The following is a 15494-nucleotide window of genomic DNA, read 5'->3' on the forward strand; positions in this document are numbered from 1 at the left end:
ATTAATGGTCAAAATATAACGTTGGAAACCACGTCAAACATGCTTTGTGGTTTGAACCAGGTGATAAATTCTGCTGGAATATTACGTCAAAAGTCTGGACGTCGCGCGGATTATTAAATCCGGCTCGCGTGTCGCGTAAACGCTGCGTCCGTCCTCACTCCTCGCCCCGCGCGCGCGGCGAAGCTAGCTCCGGTGGCCGGCCTCTCTCCGCTCGTCCTCGTCGATCCGCAGCAGCCGATCACTCTCTCGCGCACTGCGACTCAGAGTGAGGAATATTGAAGGGGATCAATCAATCAATCGGGGCGACTTGTTTCTTCTTTTTTTTTTTCTTCTTTTTTTTTTGTTCCTGTTTATGGTTGCCTTCGCTTTGGCTTGTGGTTTCCACTTGTGGAAACCTATGCAATGATTCGGTTGTTCTTGTGCTTTCTTGTTGATGGATGGATGTCGCCGTTGTTATCCATCGGGGTGTGTGTAAAGACTTTGTTCTCTTTTTTTTTCTTTCTTTTTTTCTGCATTTGCAGGGACCGGCCGGAGCTGTTAGCTCTTCACACCGCGGCGGCGGCGGCGGCATTGTTCTTGCCGGCGGCTATGGAGGAGCAGGCGGCTTCTGGGTGGAGGTGGGGTGTGGTGGGAGAGCCGGAGTGGGCGGCGGCGGCGGCGGACGGCGGCAGCAGCAGCAGCCAGGCAAGAGGCCATCGCTCTCTCCTTTGATGATTTTTTTTTTTGTGTCTGCATTTTTACTGCAGTAGTAGAACATGGAGATGGAGGTTACCTGAGACTTCAGCGAGATGCACTTTCGGTCTGAAATTCGTGGCAAGCGCAGAACAAAAATTTTAAGCAAGGGTGGTATTGAAACAAAACTAGTCGGAGTTGCTAGAAATATGGTGCCTCTTTTTCTGTAAAAAATAGTCGATTTTACACCCTTAGATATGTCTCGATACTCGTGCTAGTGCCCTCCAAGAGAAATGAAGGCGTGGTGGTGGGGAGTCGATCGTGTGATCGATGAGTTACGTCAACAGGCTTTTGACCAACTGAGCACAAAGATGGTACTCGATATTACCTCAAAGTAATTATAATTAATAAAAGTAACAATTTATACAATTACATGCCACTTACATACTAATTACATATGTAATTTTGGAACCTACATATGTAATTTTGAAACTTACATTGAAAATACACTAAAATTACATATGTAAATTTTAGGGACTTATAATATAAATACATGTTGATAAAAAAATATGGTGGCAAATATGTAGATAGTCCCATAAGAAAAGTTACGGTGAGAAATTAGTGTTTAATACTAAAACAACACTGCACTTACACCTCACTTACATTGTAATTATACTGTACTTACATCGTACTTACATTAAAATTATTACACTGCACTTACACTATAATTACAGTGTAACTTTTAAATTATTTGAGTGTAAATTTTGTGATCGTTAGTTTTCTATCTTTAATTTAATTTATATTGTGTATTATAATCAAGTTACTTTGTTTGCTATATTGTCACGACTCATTAATGGTCAACTTTGTGTTCGAAATGGCGGTAATCGGTGTGAAGTCCAATCCCGACTGTTTTAGACTAAATTTTGTGGCACCATATATATAGATGGACCCATCGGGCTATTTACATGCTGCCGGCCGGGTGCCCGATTCTGCTTAATTACCAACGTTGAACTTGGGACAGTGGCGGAGGTAGATAGATTTTTGAGCCTGAAAATACTTTAATATAACAAGTATTTGCTACATAAATTTCATATCAATTCATTTAAGAACATAAAAATTTAATGGAGTTTTCGCGAGTGGCCGGTGATGGCTCCACCCCTGAACTGGGTGGCTACGAAGTTTCCTAATAAGTGTGCTTCCTGATATTGTATTTGAAACAAGTTTTTGCTAATGGAAAAAAGGGAGAGGGTGTTGATTCTAGGTGTTGCTCTTATTTTGCCCGAGCGATTTAAATTAGCGTTATCTGACCATATTTCTCCTTACTATCAGTGGCTTATTATTAGGTTGCTGGGCTTTTCATGGGGCCATGAGTCCCTAGTCCCACAAATCACATCATGATGTGTCTTCAAAATTGATCAAGTAATAGATTGTACTAGTGGTACATGAACTTGTGAGAAATAGATGTAAACTTATGCAATCGTGCAATATGTTTGTTCTGCTACATGAACTTGTATATTATTGTGCGGAGTACCACGGCTAAATTGACACATGTTACTTATTGATGATCTCATAATTTGTTAGGACGTCATGTATACATGTGTGGTAAGTATTTTACTTAAAGAGAGAATCCATTATATGCCACTGACTTTGTCACACGTCGACGATTTGCCACTGACTTTGTCACGTTCTACAATATGCCATCGACTTTTGTTTAACTTCTACGATTTACCATCGCCGTCCGGTTAGTCTCTGTTAGTACTGTACAAATTTGTCGAAATGACCAAAATACCCCTGAGACAAAAACTTTCAAAATTTGGATACAAATTCTAAAATATCAGATTTTAAATTTTTGGCCAAATTTTGGATGTTTACAATATTATATTTATAATATGATATTTTGTTAATTATCCAATTTTTGGAAGTTTTTGTCCTAGGGGTATTTTGGTCATTTGGACAAAATTGTACAGTGCTAACGGAGGCTAACCGGACGGTGATGGTAAATCGCAAAAGTTAAGCAAAAGTCGATGGCATATTATAGAACATGACAAAGCCAGTGGTAAATCGTAGAGGTGTGACAAAGTCAGTGGCATATAATGGATTCTCTCTTAATTAAAACATCATGTTCGTGCTTTCTTAATGTTACGATTTTTATTGGAATACTTTATGCCATCTAAGATATGCAAAATACTATTTTCATTGGTAGTTTTTAAAGCACAGTTTGTCTGGGATCAACCAATTTTGTTTTTCTTTATTGCATCTATTGTGGACTATACTATTTTGATGCTTCCATTTGATTATATACTCTCGAACAAATAAATATACAATTTTATATTAATATTTTGTTTTCTTATTGTAGATGGATGATATGTTATATCTAGCCTGCGAAGGCGAAATTCAACAATTATTACAAGGGCCAAGAGATGAAACAGACATCTACAAATGTTTGGCAGGTACAAAATTTAGTAAGTGTTTTCTGTTTTCAATCTCTACATGACAATCAGCCATGCTCATGAAACTCTTCTGGTAGGTGAATCTTATTTGCTTACTACAAAGGAGACCGTGACAATCCAAACACCTCCAAATCCCATACTAGATCTTCTAGGTATGAATAATTAATGAGGTATTTGCTAATACAAATTAGTATATTTATTCACTAACTTATCTAGACATACTTATGCTTTAGATTTCATACCTAAGTATGGTAGTAGATGTGGCCGGCGATGTGGCGGCAAGAGAACCATTTTCGTTGGTAAGTAAGAAATTTCATTCCTATATTCTTTTAGTTACAAATTATCTAAATAGATTAAACTAATTATAATATTGTCAATGTTTCATATTTTGGCTTTCAAGTAAAGGCCGGACCTCTGGCCTTTCCTCTAAAAAAATATTTCATATGTAATAATCCTAATTTTTTCCTATTTTAGATAGGTACAAGTCGATATTACACCCTCAACTATCGTCTTTGTGTAAAAATATATACCTGAACTATCAAAATGAATATTCTACACCCCCTCAACCATCAAAACTAGCTAACTGTAATAAACTCAGTTTTAATAATGGTTTTCATTATATTCTTAATACAAATATACATATTCTTTTACGTACATTTATCTACCTTTTACATCAGCTACTAACTAAGTGTTGTACAAGTTTTTAAAATGTACTGTTTGGATTTTTTATATCATTATAACCAGGTTATATTACACGTGGATCAAGAGGGTACTTTATTCAGTTTTGATACAGTTAGGGCTTAGGAGCCAAGGGCTATTTCTTTACAAACCCAATAGTTGAGAGCAGTAATATGAACTTCTCTTTTAGATATAACATTTTATTTAGCTCACAACGAGCTCTATTTGCATAGTCTTATATTTTCCATTATGCTATCTTTCAGTTCAATATTTTTTTAGATAATGGATTTTCATTAATCCGGCCTCTATATCCACGAAGAATATACACAGCCAAAAGGATATAAGAGTACTTAGACTCATATCTCAACAAGGAGAAGAACACAACCAAAAAAGAAAAGAAAACCAAACGACTTCAGCACATCCTACTTCTCTGCCTCCCGCCATAATCTAAACAGCTAGATTTGACGAGTGGAAGTCTACTAGTCGCTGCCGCCCCTAGTGCGCCGTTGATGCAAACCTCCATTTCAGTTTAGTATTTAGATTTTCAATCCGTTATATCTTTATATATTAATGGAGATTCTTGTAACAATTTTTGTTATCTTCACAGAAACCACTTCGGTTAGAAACCACTACAATTAGAAGACATCATCTTAGAAAAAACAATGAACATTGGACACTCAAAGAAATAACTGAATTAGTAAAAGGTGTTTCTAAGCATGGGGTTGGATCGTGGACTAAGTTGAAGAGAGACTTCTTCTCAACGTCTATTCGAACTGCTGTTCATCTGAAGGTATAATGCCTTGCTTATTTATGATATATTCCACCAAAAATACATGCATTGTTACTTGTTAGATGGTATTGTAACACATTAGTCTCATGAAGTTCCGTTATCTAGGATAAATGGAGAAATTTATTGAAAGCTTGTGGAATCAAGTTCACCTCCAAAAGAAAGGTAGCTGTGCATGCACTACATTTGTAGAACCTATTCTTGAGGACTACATACTTCATTCTCACACATTTCTTTAACTTGTACCAGGTAAAAGTACAAAAAACAATGATGCTGTCCCTTGATATGGAATTGGTTGAACAGATCAAACATTTGGCAAGTAAACATCCTTACCCAAGACGAAAGAACTACTAATGAACTTATCAATGCAGGAGGGGCATACATAGAGTGTGATGAGTAGTAGAATCTAGTAGTTGACCATCAGGAGGGCAGTATATATAGTTCCTCTCCTCCCCCTTTACCCTTTGTTTTTTGGTCATTTTGGCTATCAGTTTCCTCTCTCCATCTTTGTAATTTTGTAATGATAGTCAAATTATTGGGCTCAAACAACATTAATTATCTTCATGTGTTCTCTTGACTCCTAGGTAAACCATGGCAGTCCTGCTGGAGTCATTGGTTCTCTAATATTGACAGTATGTTGACTAGCTGGCCGCAGTATTTTTTGTAATTAAGGTGCTGCAAAATTTATCCAAACGTAACCATTCCCTTTCAGAAGTAGGCATATGGCAATGGCAAATATATGTTCAGATCTATTCTTAATGAAAATGATTGATCTTGAATTATATCCAACCATAAGCTTAATTAAGGGCATTATCTCACAAGCATGCATGCATGCATATGTATAGTAGGGAGGAACTTCTCTCTCTCGAAACTTCGAGAAGTATTAGTTTCCTAAAATGGAAACAAAAAGAAGTTGGAAACAAGTCTAGTCCGATTAGTTCGAGATTTGGAAAACTTAAAATGGTTAAGTCTGCTTTTTTGTGATTAAAAAGGTAAACCAGTTGGGTAAAAAACAAGCCACACCACACGTCTAAAATAGAAGAGTAGAGCAACAAAAGGAAAGCACAACATCGCAACCACTCTCTATTCCATCCATGCCTTTGGGTTGGAGCAGGGACGGATTTAGCGTACAAGCAATGGGGGGCACAAGACCCCACTCAAAAATTAGACTCCTTAAGTATATCCCTAATAAAAAATCATGGGCCCCTAGTCCAATTGGAAAGAAGGACCCCACTCCCCCTAAGTGTCTCGCATGTGTGTCGTCGAACATCCATTCCCCTTCTTCTTGCCCCATCCTTTCACCTTCTCGATCACCCATCATCATCAGCGGCGCACTCCGTCCCGTAAAGCAGTCATGGCAGGTCAGGCACTGCTCTCTCCCTCCCTCCGTATGCATACTATGCAGTCATATCTTTCTCTCCTCCCTCTTGTGCAGTAAATAGTGGATGAATCCTGGAACTCCCTCCTATATGCTTTATCTAATCAGCCTTATCTTGATCTAGTAGGGGATAAAATGAACAATTTTTTATTAGAAATCCAGCTGCTATGAATACCATTAGAGAGAGTTCTAGTGCAAATGCATCTAGACCAATATTGGGAGAAAATTCTGCGGTGCCTCAACCAATTGATTTGGACAAGCTTCCTCGTGATCCAGGTTAAAGGAAGAGAGTAGCGGATTATCATCCCAATCAGCATGAAGACATAAGGAGAAAGTATTTAGTATGAGGACCATATCAATGGTATTTTCAGTATCCTTGTGGATTGATTGAGAATAAGAAGAGGTGGTTCAATCTATAAGGTTTCATAAGAATGCTAATTAACTAGAGTATAGTGAAAAGGCTGACAAAGCCTACTGTTTATGTTGCTATTTGTTTAGCGACAGCATGAAAGATAATCATCATGAGCATTTCCTATTGCCACTACAACTGTGGAGAAGTGTTTCTCGGCTAGAAGGATTGTGAAGAATGCTCTACGCAACATGATGGGAGACAAGTATCTAAGCCATAGCCTCATTTGCTTTGTAGAAAATGATATGTTGGACACAATTACTAATGATGTGATCATTGATCGTTTCCATAAGATGATGTATTGCTGTGAAAAGGATGTTAGGTATGTTTTAAACCTTATTTCCTATCTATATTTATATGACTTGTGCTAAGTTATGTCGTCTTTACAGGCAATAGTATTATTTGGAAGGTATATCTATATTTACTATTTAAGATAATGTGATATCTCAAAGTTCGTGTAAGCTGCAATGATGTAAGTTTCGTGGCTTTCAAACTTGTTGTATGAGTTTAGATGCATGCCCCCAGTCGTTTTTTATCTTGCGTCCGCCCCTGGGTTGGAGAGGAAGAGGGCGAGAAAGAGATGGATCCGTTTTCCCTCAGACACACCCGCCAACGTGGTCATCTTGTGAAAGTCATAAGCACCACCGCAAAGAGGACGATCATCTGGAGAAATATTAAAAGGAAATGGACCTTCAAACGACGCCTCCAGGAAGATCACAACGAGGACGCCGCTGCCGTCTATCCCAAGTAAACGGGACATGGTTTTCACCTGAAGGATCCACCAACGAGGGAAGAAAGCCACGATAGCGTCCCCAAGGAGGTTACGGCGCCCAAAAGCATTGCTATTGTGGTACCCTTTTGGCTAGGGTTTTGCCGAAAACTTCCTGCCCTTGCAATGTCATTGCTTCCTCGTCATTGCCTTCAGCCTCCATCGTCCGAACCACCTTCAGTATGCAGTAACCGTACTAGAGCCACAACACAGTCGGCCATCGGGGAGGAGAACCAGTCCTCCATATGCTGCCAAGTTCCAATGAAATGTGGCACGACGCCATCTCCCCACATGCAGCATAAGCAATGAGCACGTGAGCCTCGCCGTTATCTAGCACCACTGCCCTCCATCATCCCGCCGTCGCGGTCATCTTAAAAGAGAGACGCCGCATCGCATCGCCACAGCGCGTCGTATGTGCTATCACTATTGCACTATGTGTCGAAATTTTTAATTACACATCTGGCAAAGTTCTTATGTATTGTCAAACTCGAACAATCTGGAAAATCTTTTACCAATAGAGCGTCCCAGTATGACATAGGAGTAAAACTTTTACTCACCATGTATTTATATACTAGGTATATCTGCGGGTAAAATACTTACTCAGCGTGCGTGATATGTTATACCAACCAAGTGTGTTCTCTCCCCAATTTCTTCTAATGATCCAACTTTCTAAGACTATCCTAAAACATGTTCTAGCTAGTTATGTCATACATTGCACTTATTAGCAATAAAGATGGACGAACGTACGATGAGATAGATATGGACTCGCGAATCATGCGACAACGGACGACTTGAGCCGGCTAGGTGGGGGCTTCACAGTAGGCTCAGATGGGGCGATATCCCCTCACTCGCGGTCATGGAGGGGAGCGATGCTGACTTCGTGCAGGAACAAGACCAACACGAATACGTGATGATGAAAATAAAATGCAATCGGATGACGGACGCTAGACAGAGCGGGACGACGGACATAAACAGTTCGAGGGTGTTTAGATTAATGGGTGTAAAGTTTTGGCGTGTCACATCGGGTATATTATATAGGGTGTCGCGTGGAATGTTCGGACACTAATAAAAAGAACAATTGTAGAATCCGTCAGTAAACCGCGAGATGAATTTATTAAGCCTAATTAATCCGTCATTAGCAAATATTTACTGTAGTACCACATTATCAAATCATGGAGCAATTAGGTTTAAAAGATCTGTCTCGTAAATTAGTCGCAATATGTGCAATTAGTTATTTTTTAGCATATATTTATTACTTCATGCAGGTGTTCAAACGTTCGATGTGATAGGGTGTAAAATTTTAGGGTGGGATCTAAACACCCCCTTCGTATTTTTTATAAGTAGTAGAGATGAAAATGATTGATGTTGACTATATGATTTAATGACCATTATGCGGGACTTATATCCCACCATAAGCTTAATTAATGTCATTATCTCACAAGCAAGCATGCATATATAGTCACTCGTTACTGCAACATAAATGTAAATATATACTTGAAAACTGTCTAAAGAGAGAATGAATATACTTTATTTGGTTATAAATAGTTTATGTTTATGGTAGCATTAAATTGAACCTTTAAAACTTTGATCATTAATAATATCTCTCAAATGCTTAGTATTATAAAACACGTACAATCATTGACTAGGATAAGGGCATTCCCAACCCAATGACTAGGATGTTGTCCATAACATTAAATAAGCTGCCACTTAAGATGAAAAATGATGTGGCACGTGAATAGATGAGGAAAGAGAAGAAAAACATGTCTTGCATGAGACATGATTTCTACACAACATCCAAGATATTATGTGAGATAAATAGCATTAAATTTAAATATGGAATAGTAGTGTTTGCATTGGAAGAGTAGTGTCTAGTAATAGTTTCTTGATGATGTGGAGTTTATGGAAACTATGTCTAGTGTCTTGGATTGGGAATGCCCTAAGGGTTGATTCTAGGCTTGACTCGTGATCTAAACACACAAATAATAATGCAATAAGTGCCACTAAGAATAAGAATAAAGAGTGTGGTACATCACATCTAAGTTAATGACGGGTGAAGAGAATTGAGTAAATAAAAGATAATACAATAGTTGAGAGAAGATTTCAACATGGTATGATGATGTACAGTATTTATTCTTGATGTGATATACCACACTTTATCTCACAATAATTTTGATTTGACGCGCTACTTTTTTTCATACTATCTTCTCTTATTAACTTTGATGTGACAACACATTGTGTCATATCAAACTTAATAAGAGAACATAGAGAAAAAAAGATAAGAAGGAAAATGATGCCTCACATCATAATTAATACTAATTGATACCTTGCTTTTGTTGTGGAATATGTGGATGAATGTCTGTTATATATTGTAAAATGGTAGAGATATATGTTTAAATAATGTGAAAATGATGTGAAAATAATGATTTGATATTGCTTTAATAGAGTTATAAAATACAATAAAATTATAAATGATAAGTCATATTTTTATAATATTTAAAATACTCTAGATAATTGCTAGTGGGTGATGATGTAGCCGGCACACTTGCATATTGAGCATTAGCAGTTAGCGTGCATCAATCTTATAGTAAGATAAGATGATATACTATGCCCTCTATCTTAAAATATAGAATTTTCTTAGTTCTTTTAGTAGAGAAATTTAGGATGAACAGAGAGATAATATGAGGTTTCTTTTAATAACAAACATTAAACACTATAAATTAAATGAGGGATGAATAGTGGGAAAAATAGCACTTAAAAAAGCTATATTTTTATTAATTTTAAATGTTAAAAATATCTATAATTTTAGATAGAGGGAGTAGTACACCACTCTTTCGAAACAGCATGGAATCATGCATGCATTTGTATTTTGTACGGAGGGAGTATTTATCAAATTGTTTGTATGGAGGGAGTATTTATCAAATTATGTCATTTATTTCTACGATAAAGAAAGAAAATTACCTCGTTTTACGTATGTATGTTTTTAAAACTGTTAAACGTTGTAATTTTCTTAAGTTTTTTATAAGAATATTGCTTTAAAATATTATATTGATTTATTTTTTAAATTTAAAAATAATTAACACTTAATTAATCATACACTAATAACTCATATATATTCTAAATCTTATACTACTTTCCTTTCTCTCACGAGGAATTTTACAGTTTTTGAGAAAGTATCTTGAGATACTTAAACTTAACACTAAAATTTTCGGTACTTTAAGATACTTATATATCTAGAGATATCAAATTTTATAATATGGTACTTACCTCTATAAGGATGATAAAATTATCCTTCTCTTAAACATATCCTCGGGAGAGAAGAAGTTCTAGCGTCTCGTAAACCCGGCCGGGGATGTTTAATACTCAGCTATCACACATGAAACATAGAGCTAGCTAGTAGGCATATGCTTGTCAAGCCACACAAGAATACAAGATCATGTCTGAGAGCTTCCTGAGAACTTCTGCCCCCGTTCCAGTCAATTTCCTGCCGGTTGCATACTTTTGCATCATGCAGCCCAGCTGGGCTTTCCCAAAATGGCCAAAGCAAGAAATCGATGAAAGATTGGAAAAACTTTGGCAGATCGATGGAGATTGGAAAAAACTTGGCAGCTACAAAAACCGCCGGACAGAGGCCTATGACGTCTCCAATGGACAGGTACAAAGCTTTGGGGTGGACGGTGGACGACCCCGATGACTTTCAACAAATTAAACGTATGACTAAACTTATATTACAGGTACATATAATCGATATTTATTGGTACGTGTATCAATTTACTATGTTCTGGGTACTAAAAGATCCGTCAATGCGTTCGAGTCTTCAAACAGTTTATTTGATTTCTAAGGAATGTACACTGCCGTAGAAAATCTTATCCTGCCCAGTGCCCACCCATCATTCTCGGCTTGAATGTGAACCGATGACGTACAGTATCACTGTCGGTTTATTTTGATTTGATTCCTGATCTAAACCTAGTATCAGTGCCATTTGAAGCCATGAAACGGACAGTATAGTTTGTGGTTCTCAATTAAATCAAGGCGTCTCGTACCACCACCACCACCGCAGCATCGTCAAATGAGGAGGCCAAGACTATTGGGTCTGACTACGCGGCCTCGAATAATTAGGAGGGGTGAGGTTTTGAATTTAGGTTAACTAGCCCATCATTTTTATGGAGCTAGCCGGAAGATCTTGGACATTTCTCAGTCTCCACCAACGGATCTAGCTGGTCAATCAGAGTGCTTCAGTTTGAAAAAGAAGCAAAATGGCTTCAAAACAGGGGTAAGAAAATTATTATGCCCCATGTTTCATATTATAAATCGTTTTGATTTTTTATCTTAGTCAAATATTTTTAAGTTTGATCAGATTTATAGAAAAAAAACTAGCAACATTTATAACACCAAATCATTTTTATTAAGCATAACATTGAATATATTTTGATAATACATTTATTTGTTTGAAAATATTACTATATTTTTTTAAACTTGATCAAATTTGAAAATGTTTAACTAGGGAAAAAGTCTAAATGACTTATAATATAAAATGGAGGGAGTACCTAAAGAAATCGTCATTGTTCAACGGAATACAACAAGGGCACAATGGTAATATCTACTAACTAAAATGTTATTTTATTTTTCAAGGAAACCACCCTAAGTTTATATAAGCAGGGTTTTAAATATGTCCTTGTGATGTAGTAAATACATCTATACGAAGTAGTAAATGTAATGCATCTATTTACATCCCATGATGATGCTATCTAGAGTGAATTACAGTTTGTGCTATATATTACTGCCAACGAGGCATTTTTGAGTAGGTGCAAAACAATGTTTTCGCTTTGGATAGTATTCGGACATCGACTGTGTTTCAGTTTGAAGCGGTGGAGGCATTGAATCAAAGAAATAGCAGGCAAGAGGTCCAGGGCCATCTTAGGGGACTAGGCCAGTTGTACGACCGCTTAATATCCAAGCCAGTACGGGGCCATCACCACCAACCCAACCAGCAAGATATCGTTGCCCATCCTCACCTGTGCTCTCACGCGATCACATCTTATTTTAGCGTGACTAGGATTAGAGTGAGGTCTTGTAGTCTACTTATCTTCTCATTTGCATATATTTAGTTTAAAAATTAGGTTAGGATTTTGTTTTGTTCTCGTTGATTAATTTAAATTGTAATTTTAGGTATTTATAATGTTTATTTGCATTATTTTCGATGATATACAATTTATAAAATTACATATTACAAGTAAAAGTATATTTAGTCTTTAGGGCCTATATTACAAAGTTCACCGAGAACCCTCTAAATATAGAGCTAGCGCTGAAGAGGTCGAGCTTAAGCATGGGCCGACGCAAGAGGATACCATGCTTAGCAGCAGGTCATGTCTTCCAATGTGGCATTGTTAGGCCGTTCATAGTGCAGGGACGTGGCGCGTTCCTTCGCTGCGCCACCTCGGAAAAGACACCCACGTGTCGGTGCTCGGCGCGTCCCACCAGAGCGACTTGTCCTTACGCAGGGAAGCTCAAAACCTCGTCTCGGTGAGTCCACGCGCGGCACCGAAACTGCATCGCGCCTCTGCTGTGGGCACCGTTTGCTTCGCCGCCCCATGCCCTCGCGCCGAATCCGCCTGGAGAAAACCCCAAATCGCCCTCCACTTTCTCCGCAGCCACCCCAGCGGCATCCCCTCCCCTCCCCTCCGCTCGAGCTTTTCCCCTCCTCCTCCGCTGCCACATGAGACGCAACATGAAAAAGGAGGCGTGGCGAGGCGAGGTACGCGTGAGATGGAGGTGGAGGTGGAGGTGGAGAAGCCGTCCGCTACCGCCACCCCCACCGCTGCCGCCTGTCAGCATCGCGCCATCCGCTCCCACCACCGGCCGCCCGTCGGTGTCGTGCCGTCCACTCCCGCCTTCCTCGCCACTCTCGAGTCTACCGTCGTCAAGTCTGCACGGGGGCCAGGCTCCTCCTGCATCGACCACCACATCTGCCGCCACCACCAAGTCCAATGGGTGGATGGGAGAGTCCGCCACCACCAAGTCCAATGGGTGGATGGGAGAGTCGAGCGGATCGTATGAGCGGCGGCCAGAGCGGAGCGCCGCAGCGGACGGGAAGGAGGAGTGGTGGGTGCGGCGGAGCGGGAAGAGGCGAAGGGGTGATGGAATGGAGGGCGAGACGAAGCACTGGAAGGATAAGGTGAGGAATTTTTTTCCCTTCCGCTCTCCTGTGCCCTATTTGCTTGGGTCACCTGCGTTGTGGGCTTTGTATCCTTCACAGTACCTCCATCCAATTAGGCCACACAAATTGGTTACTCACACTGTGGGAATGGATGTCTTTGATTCAATCTTTTGGGCTAGGACCCCTATACCGGAGCTTGCACTGTGAGTGCCCTTATAATGCAGGTGATGACGTGGCACAATGATGTGGCTTCTTGTTCCTCCCCAGGCAAGAATAATCTGTATGACATGTGGAGCCAGTTTATGGATCGAACTCAACTGTAACTTTATAATAATCGAATGATGCTATTGTAGCAATTTAAAATTTTTCCTAATATTACAACAAATTGATAGTTTGGTCAACAAAATTATAGTTATTTAAATTTTACTCTATGTTTAAACAAACGACAGTAACATACCAGCAATCCTCAAGGTTGTATTCGATAGTTGCAGTTAGAGTTTAGTTTTTTTGACACGTAAAATGAGACAAATCATTAGTGCATAATTAATCTAGTATTAATTATTATATACTTAAAGAATAGAGATTGTTTTAATTTATAAAAGAACTAATGTGATAAAATTCTTTTGAAAAATTACCGTTTAGCAATTTAGGAAATGTGTTAACGAAAAATCAAAAGGTTGTACTCCTAATTTGAAGGGAGAATAAGAGAATAATAAACGATGAAGTTTACAATGATTTGACGTTTGGCTACATGTACCACCATTATTTGGCCTTGTTTAGTTTGCGAAAAGAAAATTTTTAGGTGTCACATCGAATGTTTGACCGGATGTCGGAAGGGTTTTCGGACACGAATAAAAAAACTAATTTCATAACTCGCCTGGAAACCGCAAGACGAATTTATTAAGACTAATTAACCTGTCTTTAGTACATGTGGGTTATTGTAACACTTATGGCTAATCATGGACTAATTAGACTCAAAAGATTTGTTTTGCGATTTCCATGCAAACTGTGCAATTAGTTTTTTATTTTATGTATATTTAATACTCCATGCATGTGTTCAAAGATTCGATGTGATGTTTTTGGCAAAAAAAAATTGAGAACTAGACAAGGCCTAAACAATGCGAGATTGCTAAGGGGCGATCGATCGCCCCTAGCAATAATATTCAGATCCCCCTCCCTCCACCTGGTTTACTTTTTTGGCACCACGTTACTTTTCTATTTTAGTAAAATTATGCACATAAAGTTTATACACATCAAGTTTACACATCAAAAGTTTAGAGACCCAAAGTTTATAAATCAAAATTTTATATATCCGATTCAAATTTGAATTTGAATTCAAATATTTTTTATATATAGTATTTCTATACACCTAAAATTTATAGTCCCAAAGTTTATAAGTCAAAAGTTTATATACCCGATTCAAATTTGAATTTGAATTATATCCGATTCAAATTTGAATTTGAATTCAAATTTTTTTTATATATAGTATTTCTATACATCTAAAGTTTATACACCTAAAGTTAAGTTTATAGACCCAAAGTTTATAAGTCAAAAGTTTACATACCCGATTCAAATTTGAATTTGAATTATATCCGATTCAAATTTGAATTTGAATTCAAATATTTTTTATATATAGTATTTCTATACATCTAAAGTTTATACACCTAAAGTTTATAGACCCAAAGTTTATAAGTCAAAAGTTTACATACCCGATTCAAATTTGAATTTGAATTCAAATATTAGTTTATGAGTAAAGTGCACGGGCAGTCCTTAAACTTGTAGCGATTTGTCATCTAGGTCCTTAAACTCTCAAAATACATATCAAAGTCCCAGAATTTGTCATAGTGTGTTATTTAGGTCCCAAATCGCCACAGCCCCTTCAGGATCCTACGTGGCGTTGATGTGGCATGTCACATGGACATGATGTGGCATAAATTTGACTGACAAATAGGACCCATTTAAAAATTTTCTTTTTCCTTTTTTTCTTCTCTTGTATTTTTCTTTCTTCTCCTTTCTCTGTGACCCGCGAGCTGAAGAGGGGAAAAAAGAAGAATGAGAAGAAAACAGAAAAAGAAAAAGAAAAGAAGAAAAGAAAGAACACGTCACGTCTATGTGGCAGGTCACATCAGCGCCACATAGGATTCAAGAGGGGATGTGTCGATTTAGGACCTAAATGATACACTTTAAAAAGTTATAG

At 38.0% G+C, this 15494-nt stretch overlaps 1 pseudogene; it reads left to right on the forward strand.

The window, feature by feature from the left end:
- The first annotated feature begins 356 nt into the window (after positions 1-356).
- On the forward strand, positions 357-5166 carry LOC127753395 (uncharacterized; annotated as a pseudogene).
- The last annotated feature ends 10328 nt before the right edge of the window (positions 5167-15494 follow it).

The sequence above is a fragment of the Oryza glaberrima genome, chromosome 10 (assembly GCF_000147395.1).
Source record: "Oryza glaberrima chromosome 10, OglaRS2, whole genome shotgun sequence".
Classification (NCBI taxonomy): domain Eukaryota; kingdom Viridiplantae; phylum Streptophyta; class Magnoliopsida; order Poales; family Poaceae; genus Oryza; species Oryza glaberrima.